This window comes from Balaenoptera physalus (assembly GCF_965194825.1).
Source record: "Balaenoptera physalus genome assembly, chromosome: 6".
Lineage (NCBI taxonomy): Eukaryota > Metazoa > Chordata > Mammalia > Artiodactyla > Balaenopteridae > Balaenoptera > Balaenoptera physalus.
In genome coordinates this window covers 56,164,735-56,180,659 of record NC_138885.1, presented here as the reverse complement: position 1 = coordinate 56,180,659, position 15,925 = coordinate 56,164,735, and the positions used below count along the sequence as shown (strand labels likewise).

At 36.8% G+C, this 15,925-nt stretch overlaps 1 protein-coding gene and 1 pseudogene across 12 annotated transcripts in view; one reads left to right on the top strand and one right to left on the bottom strand.

The window, feature by feature from the left end:
* The window catches only part of SLC4A10 (solute carrier family 4 member 10), a 475,347-nt gene that overhangs the window by 56,190 nt on the left and 403,232 nt on the right, over positions 1 to 15,925 (bottom strand). The gene's annotated exons all lie outside the window — the stretch shown is intronic.
* On the top strand, positions 10 to 11,515 carry LOC309662393 (ribulose-phosphate 3-epimerase pseudogene; annotated as a pseudogene). Its single transcript, XR_014268410.1, has 2 exons — positions 10 to 951; positions 1,101 to 11,515. The product of XR_014268410.1 is annotated as a ribulose-phosphate 3-epimerase pseudogene (transcript).

The following is a 15,925-nucleotide window of genomic DNA, read 5'->3' as shown; positions in this document are numbered from 1 at the left end:
CCTCCAGCTAATATTGGCAAAATTCATAGCACAACTTTCATCAGGATTCAAACACATCCTTCAAAACTTCTTCCTGGAATTAATCAATAGCCTATAAGTAAAGAAGTCGTTCAAGTTATAAAGCCCATAATAAAAGCTTACAAGGCTCAAGGCTGCATTATCCCTTGTATTAGGTCCTAGGATACTCCTATTTTGGGGGGTGGCGGTTGAGAGTTTATTCCTTAAGTAAGAACCAAGCTTTATTTATTCACAAAAGAAAAAAGAGTTGAGGCAAGGGGAAAGACAAGTTTTACACAATATTACAACAATAACTCCCTTTGGTAAAAAGGGTGGAGGTCTGTCTAGGACCTCCAAGCAATAAACAATATTGTTATCCCCTGACATCCTGTCATTTCTAACCCTCATATGATGTTAACATCCATTCCCATTGGAAATAAATTCTTTACTCTAATTGATTTACGTGGTACATTCTTTGGTATTCCAGTTGAAGCTAGCCAATACCTTTTTGCCTTTACTTGGGAAGAAAAACAATTCACCTGGACAGTAATGCCTCAGGGTTTTACTGAGAGTCCTTTTTATTTCTCATAAATTCTGAAGGCTGATCTGGTTGACATAAAGTTCCCTGGGGGTTCTGCTTTGTTGTAATATATGGGTAACTTGCTTCTTTGCTCTCTGTCTCAAGCCTCCTCACAGGAAGACAGCATCCATCTGCTAAAGTTTTTAGCCTTAAAGGGACATTAGGTCGCCAAGGAAAATTGCAGTTTTCCCAAGCCCAAGTTTGATATTTGGGGCATCTGGTATCAGAACAAGGGTTACACCTAAATTTAGATAGGCTTCATGGTGTCCTAAGTTTCCCAAAACCCAAAACTAAGCACCAACTGCAACGTTTTCTCCGGCTAGCTGGTTACTGCTGAAATTGGATTCCAATTTCTCTCTTATGGCCAAACCTCTGTATTTTTTGATAAATAACAACCCTGACCCAATTTTATGGGAAGAATAAGATGATACAATATTCTAGTACTTAAAGGAAAGTTTGATAAACCCACCTGCCCTCGGGCATCCCTATTCTCAGATTCCCTTTTCCTTTGTGTATGTGAAAGGGAAGGGAATGACTTTAGGGTACTCATCTAAAAACAGGTCAATGGGACCACCACTGACCCCTTGGGTACTTTAGCTAGTAACTGGATCCTGTGGCAAGAGGACAACCCTCCTTGCCTTAGAGCCATTACTAACACCACTCTTTTGGTTAAGGCCACTGAGAAAAATGTTGTGGGAGCCCCTTTAACAATTTTTGTACCTCATGCAGTAGAAGCCCTCTTGACTTCTCAATCCACTCAACATTTCTCAGTTGGCTACCTCATCTCCTATGAAGTCCTTCTGTTAACTCCTCCTCTTTTATGTTCTAATAACCTTAACCCTGCTACTCTTTTCTCCTCTGTCATTGATGAAGTCTTTCACAACTGCTTAATGCTGATGAATCACCTCCTGACTCCTCGTGATGATCTGCAGGAAATTCATTTTGGTAATGCTGACTTCTCATGGTTCACTGATGGTTCTTATTTTAAAGGTAAAAATGGCAAATATTGTGCTGGCTATGCTACTGCAACTGCCTTTGATAGTGTTGAGGGAGTATCTTTTCCTCTGGCTACTTTGGTCCAAAAGGCTGAATTATACACTCTTACATAGGCTTGTACTTTAACCAAGGGCAAAACTGCCAATATTTATACTCATAGTAGATATGCTTTCAGAGTAGGTCATGATTTTTTAATATTATGGAACAATATGGCTTCCTTACTTCCAGTGGAAATAAAGTTTAAAATGGCCCCTATGTTCAGGAATTATTGGATGCATTACTTTTATCTGCCACTTTAGCTATTATCAGTATTCTGGGTCATTCTAAACTTGACTCTCTGAAAGCTAAGGAAAATTACCTTGCTTACATTTTCACAAGGAATGCTGCCCTTAAGGAACCAACAGCCACCAACCCTTTTCATGGCCCAAAGGGATATCTCTCCAAATGATAACTTAGAAAAACTGGCTAGAGAAGCCCAACAATTGACCTCAGAAAAGGAAAAACAAGATTAGAAATTCAAGAATTGTTGGTTTGATAAAAAGAGAAAGTTCTGGTTTGGACCAAATAACAACCTAGCCCTACTGAAGACCCTAAAATTCCCACTCCTCACCACTGTACATGCATTAAATCTTTGGTCTACTGACAAAATGAGAGCCTTCATGAATCAGTATTGGTAGGGAAACACTAACAAAGCCACAAAAAGTGCCTACTTTACTTGTCCTGCTTGTCTGAAATACAACCCAGGGAAGCCTGCTTTTACTGCTCCTGGACATTTTAAACTGCCTAATGGACCATTCGAGGTCTGCAAATGGTGTCACACAATTTCCTCTGTCTCATGAATATAAGTATGTTTTAGTCATAGTCTGCATGCTTTCACACTGGGCTGAAGCTTTCCCTTGCAGACGAGCTACTGCCTCTCCGTGACTAAAGTTCTTTTGGAAAAGATTATCCCCAGTAAGAGAACTCTTGAACTTCACAGCCATCCCATTTCACTAGTCAGGTACTTCAACAAGTCTGTGCTGTTTGGCTGGTTTTACAACACTTTCACTGTGCTTACCACCCTCAGTCCTCTGGTTTAGTTGAATGCATGAATGGCATTATTAAGACTCAATTGGCAAAATTTGTAGAATCCCTCCAAATACCTTGGCCAAAAGCATTGCTGTTGGTCTTTTTAAATCTCAGATCCACCTCTTTTGGAATTCATAAACTCACTCTTTGAGATAGTCACTGGATGCCCAATGCATGTGGTTCCTAACTCTTTTGACCTACAGCTGACAAAAGGAGAGATATTCCAATACTGCAAAGGCCTAATTACGTCTATTAAAAATAAAAAATATTTTAGTAGAGCAATCTTTTCATAGTGCACTCTCAAGAGACAAAGACCTTGAGCATCACACCTTGCAATCTGAAGATTTTGTCTATTGGAAAAGACACATCCAGAAGGACTCTCTTCAACCTTGCTGGAAAGGTTGAACACCTATCAGGTGTTGCTAACTGACCCTTGTGCCCCTAAACTCCAGGGAATAGACTCGAGTTCACGTGACACACCTAAAGAAAGCACCAAATCCTAATTGGACTTGCACATTATCTGTTGACCTCAAAGTAAAGATTTCTCAGAATTGAAGCAGATGGCATCTGATGAGACATCTTTTCCAAGATATCTAAACCAGGCCTATTGGATATCTGTCACCAAACCTTTGATGATGACATATGCTTCAGATGATCTCCAGTGTCTGTGATCTTGATAACATGGACTTTAGATAAAAAGTGTCTGAGAGTTCTTCCTCCTACATCTCCTTGTTAATCAAATGTGACCTCAGTAGGTTTCAAATTCGTGCACTTTCCTTCCAACGTGGGACACTATACTCAGGTAAGGTCCTTCCTTGAAAGGAGGACCAAAAGGCTTCCAAAAAGCCACTGAAACCAGAAAACCTGACTCTTGACCGGCAGTGCTTTCAGAGAAAGATCTTGATCAAAAGGGGAAAATGTAAAAAATTGATAAACAGAAACTTCAACTAAATAGAGTCAGGAGGGGAAGCTCTCATGCCCTATGACAATAGCAGAGCCCAATAGGGAGAAGAAAGACTTCTTCTCCTTTCCTGGTAAGAACTCATCCAATGAGATTGTCACAACTCAGCCAATAGAAAACGATGGACTATTTGGTTACTACAGCCCTCCCAATTTCCTTTTCCCCTCTATAAAAGAGTTCTCTCATTTTTGCAGGGGGCTTGCACGTGGTTTGCCATGGTTGCAGATCCCAAATTGCAATTCTTTTTTTTTAAAATTAATTAATTAATTAATTAATTAATTTTTGGCTATGTTGGGTCTTCGTTTCTGTGCGAGGGCTCTCTCTAGTTGTGGCAAGCAGGGGCCACTCTTCATCGCGGTGCGCGGGCCTCTCACTATCGTGGCCTCTCTTGTTGTGGAGCACAGGCTCCAGACGCGCAGGCTCAGTAGTTGTGGCTCACAGGCCTAGTTGCTCCGTGGCATGTGGGATCTTCCCAGACCAGGGCTCGAACCTGTGCCCCCTGCATTGGCAGGCAGATTCTCAACCACTGCGCCACCAGGGAAGCCCCCCAAATTGCAATTCTTTACTGACCCTGAATACACCCATTTTTGCTAGAGAAATAACTGGCAGTCTATTTGTTTTAGGTCAACACAAAGTAGAAAGTAAAGAGAATTATCTACAACTCGTGGAACAAGAAATAGAGGTTTATATACGTTACTTGTGGTTATTTGTTTATTTATGTACAAAGGTTACGGGAATGATGAAACTTAGGATATGATATAATTATTTTGGAAGGAGAGATAGAGCAAGAAGAAAGGTTGGAGGTGGGAGTAGAAAGTGAGCTAAATCCATATTCATAAGAACAAAAGTAAATCAGTCACATTTAATATTGGTAAACCAAGAAATAGTAATATAAGCATATTATTTAGAGATATTTAGGTACCACCAAAAATAAACACAAATCTAGGTTAAAAACACTTTCAGTGAGCTGGTGCTTTAATCATAATCTTTCTTTACTATTTGCATTTTTCAGGATGTTTATGGATTATTTTGATAACAATAAAATGTATTTGAAAAAATAATTGGTTCCCCTTGTGGCAGCTCTAAATTTACTTTCTTATTTCAATGTGTAAAAATTATCTTGAAGCCCCTCCTGTATCTAGTTTTGTCTTTTTTTTTCTCTCTTTAAAAAATTCAAAAGTTTGCAATCATGGGGAAATCATTCCAGTATTTCTCTGAAACATATCATACCCTGCTTGATTAGAATTATATGCTCAAGTTATTTGGATCGTTTTCAACTTATGTCATCAACTAATGTTCAAAAAGTGATCATCTTTAGCAGTATCTGTCCCTGGTAGCTTTAAAAACAGGTTATTCCTCAATGCCATTTTCACTGTAATTCAAAGCTTACTGCTTCTGTGATAAAGAAACATGTTAAACTTGCTTTTTGGTCATTAACTTAATGTACCCATCTTGTCTAGATTCTGAGATAAACAATGCTTAAATAGTCATTATCATTTCTTTTGGAACCTTGAAAAATTATGTTTCGAGATTTTATTTGTAAGAATCACTATAATAATATCAGAGTTAGCACTTATTTGCAGCCATAATTTTTTCCACTTCAGTTTGTAAAAACTGCCTCATTTCTTTTTCCATGTAGAATAAGCATTGTAGAAACACTAAAAACATGAATTGCTTAAAAATTATGATACAAATTTAATTACTTGTGGATATTGAATACAGGATACTTTTGTGGTGGTCTATGTATCAGATAATTGTGTACCACTTGGAATCCTATCAGCCATACCTCTTCTTCTAGCCTCTGCTGCAGTGATCAGTTCTTCAGAGACTTCAACTGTTCACTTTCAGGTGCAACCCCTTGAAGCCTTTCTTCAGGCTGCATCATGTATCTTTCTTCCTTCTCTTATACTGCTGCCATCCTTAACAATGGGTGATAGAGGTTGCTGGATATATGCGTCCCCTTTTCATCCCCAGGGCAAACATTTGTGAGTTGCATTTCATAAGCCTTCTTAGAGATCCTATCAAATCAAGCATCAGTCACCTATATTTTCGACCAACTAGGTAACACAGTTTCTTACTGGCTTTATCTCCTTCCCTATATCACTGTCTTAGTCTACTCAGGCTGCCATAATAAAATGCCATAGACTGGGTGGTTTAAACAATATAAATTTATTTTCTCACAGATCTGGAGGCTGCAAGTCCCAGACCAGGGTGCCAGCATGGTTGAGTTCTGCTGAAGACCCTCTTCTGGCTTGCAGATGGCCACCTTCTCCCTGTGTCCTTACATGGCAGAGAGAGATGAGAGAGCTCCTTCCCTCCTTACAAGGACACAATTGATCAGATTTGGGCCCTACTCTTATGACCTCATTTAACCTTGATTATCTCCTGAGACACTATCTCCAAATACAGTCACAATGGAAGTTAGGGCTTTAAAATATGAATTTCAAAGGGACACAATTCAGTCCATAGCAATCACTCTCTCACTGTTCTTTACTCCTGCTCCTTAAGATCAATTAACCTTCAAGGAAGTCTCTGACTTAGGCTGTGCTTTCAGGGGAACCGAGGATACAGTATGTTTTGTTCTATATGTGTGATAACAGAAAAAAGGATTCACTGAAAGCTTAGTCATAACGCATTATTCACGATGCTTAATTAATTCAATAAAAAGTTAATGAGTGTCACACAAGACACCATGCTAAGTGTAGTATTAAATAAGAGACACGATCCTAGTGGCTTTCTTTAAATGCAGAAGAGAAATACTACACAGTCAATTACATAATTATATAAATACATTTGTGAAACGTACCATAAAGAAGTCTAGGTCACTAATGTAAATTAAAGGGGAGCCACACCTTGAGTCTGGGTGCCTAAAGAAAACAAGGTTTAAGCTGAGATCTAAAAGATGAACAAAATTTAGTAAGAAATGGTGTGGGCACGGTGGTGCGGGTGGTGGACTAAAGAGCAAAAAGCAGGTAGAAAGGCCTGAGTCAGGGAGACATGCACAGGAATGTTAGCGTAGCTGAAGCAGAAGGGGAGTGGGGGAAGAGATGGGGGTGGGACTGTGAGATAGGCAAGGCCCAGACTGTGCGGATTGAGCACTGAGGGTCCTAGTAAGTATTCTGAATGTTAAAATGAGAACCCTAGGAAGCCTTTGAAGGATTTTTTGAAAGATTTTTTTTTATCCCATTGTTGTTTTGGTTTTTGTAATTAATGTTGGTTACACAGCCCTCATCTAAAGTTCATTTCATTAATTGAAAATATCAGATCTAGGCATATCTAGGTCAATTGTAGCTCCAGGTCTCAAGGAATGACATTAAAGGAAAGTACTCAGGTCACTGAGAGGTCTTGCAAGAAGAGTTAGTGGACATAGTAGAGAATTGTGGTAGGAAAGGTCCTCGATCTGTCATCCACCAAGGGAAGTGTAGGTGGCAGATCAGATGAGCTACCACAGATGCCTAATCTACGTTATCATGCATGTCACTCCAAGACATGATTTCTGAGTTTCAGGTTGGGATCCAAGGACAAATTCTAATATGAATAACCTTTCCACACTTAACGAAGATACCCAGACACTTGTCTAGGGACAAAAAATTAACAATAGAGCTCCAGGCAGCATGTCTATAGTCTGAAATAAGATGACTATTTGTTTAAAAAAAAAAAAAAGTAAGACTTAAAGTATCCACACCGATCTTGAATCCTCCTCTAAATGGAGGCTTAGAGATTACATCTACAGTAGCCTCCAAAAACTATCCATTGTGTCTACAATATCTTGTCTCGAATCTCTGGCTCCAATTTTACAGTTGTGCCAGGATTAGATGAAAAACTATTAGGTGAAAAAGCAAGGCTTGCAGGCCTACAAATATCTTGCTACTGTTCTGCTCTTATATATATATGAACTTGCCAACGTCTTTCTGTAAGGCAGTTCACTAGTAAGGGGCAGTGTATTCCCATGATGGGAAATTCCTCCAAATGAATCTTTCTGTTACTTTACCTCAAAAAAAAGAAAAAAAAAAAAAAAAAAAGGCCTAACACCATAGGAGCTTGAAGGGAAAACATTTGGGAAAATATTTTTATATTCTGAAAATTTGGTAAATGTATTGATGACAAAAGGAAACTAAAATGCAAAACAAAGAAAATATGCCAAATTTCTTACAGGAGTAATACAATAAGAGAAAACTAGCATTATAGTAGATGTATACATTAAGCATACATCTAACATAAATATATATATGCATACATATAACAGAATGTTATTTAAAAGGAAGAATTTTATTTGAAATAACAGAATTTTATTTGAAAGAAAGTTGGGAACAAAAACATTTATTAGCCATTTGATCCCATTTATATTACTAACAAAGGGCACATCAATGGATATTTGAAGTTATTTATCTACATATTTTAGCAAAATCACTAAATTAGCCAGCTCTTCTGTTAACTTAACTCCACTCAAGCAACAAAAACCAAGCAAACTGCTATTTCTGACTCATCTGAATAATAGGCAAGTAAACTGAAGACCTAACTTATTGTAAAATAAATTCTTTAAAGCTATAACTCATGCCTTTACTTTGATTTACACTTGGGAAAATGAATAATTATTTCAAATGAAAATTTAGTCACTGCTCAAAGATTAAAGTACTAACACATTTTTAAAAAGAAGAAGAAGAAATCAGGATAAACCCTTCATCTTGCTGGAGGACTCATGTAACTTGGTTCTTGGAAACCAGTACCATGGTGTCCAGCTGTAAGATTGGCCCATCCATCTTCAACAGCAACCTGGCCAATTCAGGGACTGAGTACTTCTAGACACTGGTCTCTGGGACAAATTATCTGCACCTGCATACAACAGATGGGTATTTTGTTCTCAGCGTCACTTTGGGTCACCCTATGGTAGAGTCTCCAAAAGCAGCTACGACAGGATCCTTTCTTTGAAATGCACAGGCTAGTTTCTAGGCTGGAACAGTTGGTAAAGCCAATGGCTGCAGTAGGAGTCAATCCATATATATGAGAACCCAGGGGCCTTAATTAAAGACATTTGGGAGAATGAGACAAATGTTGGACTTGCCATCAAACTAGGAAAGACAGTTGAGTATTTGGCACCATGGGCTAATCGGATAGATATGGCCTTGGTTACACCAGTTGAACCTGGGTTTGGAGGGCAGAAATTTATGCAAGATATGATGCCAAAGGTTCATCAGTCGAGGGTCCAATTCCTGTCCTTTGGCAGAGAGGTTAATGGTGAAGTGTAGATCATGACACTCTCCATAACTGTGCAAACACAGTGGCTAACATGATTGTGTCTGGCAGTGCTATTATAAGGAATGAAGACCCCAGATCTACAACCAACCTGTTAAGATATATTTGCTCAGAAGCTACTCAGAAACAATCTCTTCACTGGTGAAATCTCAAGGAGCCCAATGTTTCTATTCATGAAATTTCCCTTTTATTGGAAAACAAGAATGTTGACTACCAAATCATATTGCATGAAGTGGTGCTGCTTTCCTGAGCAATTATTCATTCCCATGACTAAAACCTATTGCGCAAAACATTCTAAGAGGTTAGAAACTGGGGTGCATACCTACATTTTTACTGACGATATTTAAAGATTAGGGTACCCTGTTTATTATTGGGAGATTTGATTTTTATAAAGAGTAAAAATATAGCTGTCTTAAGATTATAAACAGAAATGTATCTTAATGCCTAAAGAAGGCATATTAGCTATTATGAAGAAAATTATTTTTCTGCATTTCTGAAAAGAATTTTCTGTTGTTTCCCATCTGTTATCCCAAAGCAAATGAAGCCCTTATGTTTTTCCTGTTTCATCATTTGTGATTTGATAATATGAGCAGAATAAAACTAATGAAAAATATAAGCTTGAATCTGGTTGGGATGGCATACCATATTCCTTTTGCATCTAAAACATCTATATTTTCCCTTTTTACTTTACAGTCAAATACATAAAAACTATTTTCAAAATGTCTGAAGCCCAGGGGTTTTCAGGTGGTCTGCTCTAAAATATAAGCATTGATTTTATCAGGAAGTTTTCTTTGCCAGCTTTGCTTACGGGGTAGATTATTCAGTGATTTTTCCTCCTTTCTTAATGCCACCTACCATTCTTAAGGACATTAAATAATGCTGTTGCTTTAGTTCTGAGTACAAGGAAAAGCAAAGTCTCTATTTGGAAGTAATATTGAGTTGAATCTTGACTCTGCCCCTTTAGGCCTATTTGACCTCTGAAAAGTCACACAACCTCTTTGAGCTTCTATTAACTCATATATCAAATGTAATTATAACAACTGTGCAGGATCATGTTGAGCCTTAAAAGAGGCACCATAACATATGCAAAGTTTCCAGTACTATTCCTAGAATTTAGTAGATGCTCAATACAGTATATAAGTTTATGTTATGAGTTATAAAGTACTTTGATATAATCGCATTAAATTTACAAATCATTCCTATGACTGCTAGGACAGGTATTTTTGTCCCCATTTAAAAATAAGAAAGTAAAGCTCAGTAGCAGGCTGGTACCATGGAAAGTCTCTAGTAGGGCATAGGATTTCTGGTCTGTACTCTTTTTAAAATGCAGCCCATAGGGAACACACCCTAACAAAATAAAGACTATGTGACAAGCCCACAGCTAACATCATATTCAATGATGAAAAGTTAAAAGCATTTCCTCTAAGATCAGGAATAAAACAAGAATGCTCACTCCTTGAAGTAAGTCAGAAAGAGAAGAACAAATATCGTATATTAACACATATATGTGGAATCTGAAAAAAATGGTATAGACGGTCTTATTTACAAAGCAGAAATAGAGACGTAGACGTAGAGAACAAATGTATGTATACCAAGGAGGAAGGGAGGGGATGGGATGAATTGGGAGATTGGGATTGACATATATACACTATTGATACTATGTAAACTATAAAATAGATAACTAATGAGAACCTACTGTATAGCACAGGGAACTCTACTCAATGCTCTGTGGTGACCTAACTGGGAAGGATATCCAAAAAGAGGGGATATATGTATACGCATAGCTGATTCACTTTGCTGTGCAGTTGAAACTAACACAACATTGTAAAGCAACATTTATACTTCAATAAAAATTAAAGAAAAAAAGATTGCCCACTCTTGCCACTTTCATTCAACATAGTATTAGAAGTCCTAGCCAGAGCAACCAGACAGGAAAAAAAATAAAAGGAATCCAAATTGGAAAGGAACAAATTAAACTGTAACTGTTTGCAGATGACATGATACTATACACAGAACATTCTAAAGACACCACGAAGAAACTACTAGAACTCATCAATGAATTTAGTAAAGTTGCAGGATACAAAATTAATATACAGAAATCTGTTGCATTTCTACAAACTAACAATGAGAACTATCAGAAAGAGAAATTAAGAAAGTAATCCCATTTACAATTGCATCAAAAAATAAAATACCTGGGAATAAATCAAACTGAGGAGGTAAAAGACCTATGCTCAGAAAACTATAAGACACTGAATAAAGAAATTGAAGACAACACAAAAAAGATGAAAATATGTATCAGGTTTAGGGACTGGAAAAAGTAATACTGTTAAAATGACCATACTACCCAAGGCAATCTACAGATTTAATGCAATCGTTATCAAAATACCAATGGAATTTCCCACAGAACTAGAACAAATAATTCTAAAATTTGTATGGAAACCCAAAAGATCCTGAATAGCTAAAACAGTCTTAAGAAAGAACAACAGAACTAGAGTTATCACGTGTCCTGATTTCAAACTATACTACAAAGCTACAATAATCAAAATGGTATGGTACTGGCACAAAAACAGAAACATAGATCAATGGAACAGAGTAGAGAGCCCAGAAATTAACCCACACTTATATTAATCTATTACAAAGGAGGCAAGAATATGCAATTGGGAAAACTGGACAGCTACATACAAAGGAATCAAACTGAGCTGGTTTCTGACACCATATAAAAAATAAACTCAAATGGATTAAAGACTTATATGTAAGACCTGAAACCATAAAAATTCTAGATGAAAACTTAGGTATTACACTCTTAGATATTGGTCTTAGCAAATTTTTTGGATCTGTCTCCTCAGGCAAGGGAAACGAAAACAAAAATAAACAAATGGGACTACATCAAACTAAAAAAACTTTTGCACAGCAAAGGAACTATCAACAAAATGAAAAGGCCACCTACTGAATGGGAAAAGATATTTGCAAATGATATATCCAATAAGGGGTTAATATCCAAAATATACAAGGAGCTCATACAACTCAACATCAAACAAACAAACAATCCAACTAAAAAATAGGCAGAGCACATGAATAGATATTTTTCCAAAGAAGATGTACAGATGGTCAGCAGGCACATGAAAAGATGCTCAACATCACCAGAGTAATGCAAACTAAAACCACAGTGAGATATCACCTCACATCTGTCAGAACGGCTATTATCAAAAACACAACAAATAACAAGCATTGGTGAGAATGTGGAGAAAAGGAAATCCACATGCTCTATTGACAGGGATGTAAATACAGCCACTATGGAAAACAATATAGAGATTCCTCAAAAAGTTAGAAATAGAACTACTTCTGTAAGCAAAGGCGGTGCCTGGATTTGGCCCATGAGCCATAGTTTGTTAACTCTGCTCTAGACTTTTAGAGATATAAGGAATTTGAGAACCTATCTGACGGGGTTTTCTTAGAAGGGATTTAAGAATTGGAATTTGAGAATTTTGGAGGCAGTTATTCCTGGGTTACTAGACCAGCTTTGTAACATTTCCTAATTGTCTTATCTCAGGCAAATGATTTAAGATGTCTGTGCTTTGATATTCTCATCTCTAATTGAAGGTAATCATATATAATTTATGGAGGTGTTGGGAGAATTAGAAAAGACACTTAAAGTACTCCGGACAGTGTTGTGCACATAGGAGGCACCTGGAAGATGTTAGCTGTGACAATCACCAATCCATTTTACAGAGGAGGGAGCAGAAGTCTAGATCCAGTTAAGGACTTGCCTAAGGTTACAGTAATAGTGGCAGAACCAGCCGTACTTGTGCAAGTCGCAAACCTTTTGAGCCTCTGTCACTGGAACTGCAAAATGAGGGGGTTGGACAACATCTTCTCTTGGGACCTCTAGTTCCACTGCCATCATTCTACTAACTGGCCCCCTAGGGCTTAAAGAACTAATTTACCTCGGTAAGTACGTTCCTTACAGTCTGGAAATGACTTCATACACAGCATCAGTAAAGTGGCAGAAAACCAGGCATTGGAGAGGGAGACTCTGATTTAGCATTAATAAACATACATATATTTATATATAATGTATAATTATGAATATTATATAATATATATTATATATCTTTTTTTAGTTACATACCTTAAATATCAAGGAAGGGAGCCAAGTCCTTGGCAATTAGTATGATGAATAATTGCACTGAATACATTTCAAGTCATTCTTGGATGTGTCTCAGGGACTTTTATGCTACACATTCTTATAACAAGTCAAATATTTATGCATATTCAGATTATTTTGATAAAATGATTAAAGTAATGAGATGGAAAAAAAATAGAACTACAATATGATCCAGCAATTCTACTTCTGGGTGTATATTCAAAGAAAATGAAAACACTAATTTTAAAAAAATGCACCCCCGTATTCATTGCAGCATTATTTAAAATAGCCAAGATATGGAAGCAACCTAAGTGGCAATTAATAGGTGAATAGATATGGAAGCAACCTAAGCGGTGACTAATAGATGAATGGATAATGTGTGTGTGTGTACATATATATATATAGATATATATATATATGTATATATATACACACACACACACCACACACGCACAATGGAATATTAACCATACAAAACAATGAAATCTTGCCATTTGTGACAATATGAAAGGACCCAGAGGGTATTATGCTAAGTGAAATAGGTTAGACAAAGACAAATACTGTATGATTTCATTTATATGTGGAATCTAAAAAATAAAACAAATGAACAAACATAACAAAACAGAAACAGAGTCATAGATACAGAGAACACACAGGTTGTTGCCAAGAGGGGAGAGGAGTGAGTGGAGGAGAGAAATAGGTGAGGGAGATTAAGAGGTACAAACTTTCAGTTACAAAATAAATGAGTCACAGGTATGAAATGTACAGTGTGGGGAATATAGTCAATAATTATATAATATCTTTGTATGAGGACAGATGGTAACTAGATTATCATGGTGATCATTTTGAAATGTATAGAAATATTGAATCACTATGTTTTGTACCAGGAACTAATATAGCATTGTAGGTCAATTATACTTCAAAACAAACAAACTCATGAAAAAGAGATCAGATTTGTGGTTACCAGAGGCAGGGGGTGGGGATGATGAAGACAGTCAAAAGGTACAAAATTCCAGCTGTAAGATAAATAAATACCACAGATTTAATGTACAACATGATAGATATAATTAAGACTGTTGTATATCATATATGAAAGTTAAGAGAGTAAATCCTAAGAGTTCTCATCACAAGGAAAAAAACTTTTGTTTATTTCTTTAATTTGGTATCTATACAGGATGATGAATGTTCACTAAGTCATTGTGGTAATCATTTCATTATGTATATAAGTCAAACCACCATGCTGTATACCTTAAAGTGCTATATGTCAATGATATCTCAATTAAACTAGAAGAAAAAAAAGGATATGCTCAAATATACTGAAACTGAAGAAACCCAAAGATAAAGAGAAAATCTTAACATCTAGGGAAAAAGACATTGTTTTTAAAGAGCAACAGTAGGATTGACAATGACTTCTCCTGAGCTAAAATTGAAACCAATGGAATGAGGTCATTAATGGGCTAAAAGAAAACACTTGGCAATCCAGAATTCTATAACTAGTCAAATATTCATCAAGAATAAAGGTGAAATGCGTGAAGGTGAACAAAAGGTACAAACTTCTAGTTATAAGATAAATAAGTTCTGGGGATATAATGGACCACATGGTGGCTATTGTTAACAACACTATATTGTATATTTGAAAGTTGCTAACAGAGTAGATCTTAAAAGTTCTCATCACAAGAAAAATATTAACTATGTGTGGTGATGGATATTATTATTAAACTTATTGTGATGATCATTTCACAATATACATATATATCATTAAATCACTATGTTGTGCACACTAAAAAATGGAGCCCATGGAAGGTGGGGTGGGCAAAGGAAGCTTCCTTTACTAACATTGTCTTATTTCCAGTCTAACTTTACTCTGTAACAGAACCAGATGGCTAAGAATATTCTAGAACTGTGGATACTGGCCCCAGTGATATGCATTTTATTATTCCAAAAAAGATCTAGTAGGTTAGGAGATGACAGGGTACAGATTTAACTCATAAACCAAGACATTTATACCTGTGTTCCAAATTATAATCAGAAAACAAATACATATCAACCACTTTATTCTTACACACTTGTTATGTAACAAATACTGCAAAAAAAATTTTTTTAAAAAGAACAGGTATCTGCCATACTTTTCTACGTAAGTTGTCATAATTTGAAAAAATGTAAAAATAAATCTTTTCAAGGTAAGGTCCAAGGCCTCCAACCTTGTGAGGAAGAGATATTTTTTATATTCCCGATGCTTTTAAATCTCTGGGAATGGTTCTGAGAATAAAGTATACTGAAGGTGGTGAGGGGAGGGTCAAAATGCTACCTGCCTTCGCTTCCCAACTGGGAATCCCAGCTAACTAAGCATGTGGGAGTGAGGAAGCAGCAAACGGCTTGGAAAGCTGCTCCAAGATCTGCCAGCTAAAACTTCAAGGTCCTGCTGACAGATGGTGTCCAATTCATTGGTCAGGGATCCCTAACTTAGAGCCGTGTGAACATGTGCCTGGTTTTTGAAACTGGCATATGCTCCCTAAAGTCCCCTTTTTAGAATCATAACAAGTATTTAAACTGCTACAGAGATCAGAATAATTATTTTAGATATTTGCATAGGTATATACATTTATGATCTGTTCAGGCTTAAATCATCTGATCATACAGAATAACTGCCTCAACTCGTTACCCAGCCTTGTCATGAATTCAAATAACGATAGCATAGTTAGCTATTGCCTAGTAATGCTGCCGAAAAGAAAACAGTTAATATCATTCAGTAGAAGCAATAGTCTCTTTCTTGTTAAAGTAGATTAGTAATATATTGCTTGAATCTGCTGTATCAAGCACCAATACTTTTCAGGTAGCTAATGATTAAAATTCTCCAAGTTAGGGCTTCCCTGGTGGCGCAGTGGTTGAGAATCTGCCTGCTAATGCAGGGGACACGGGTTCGAGC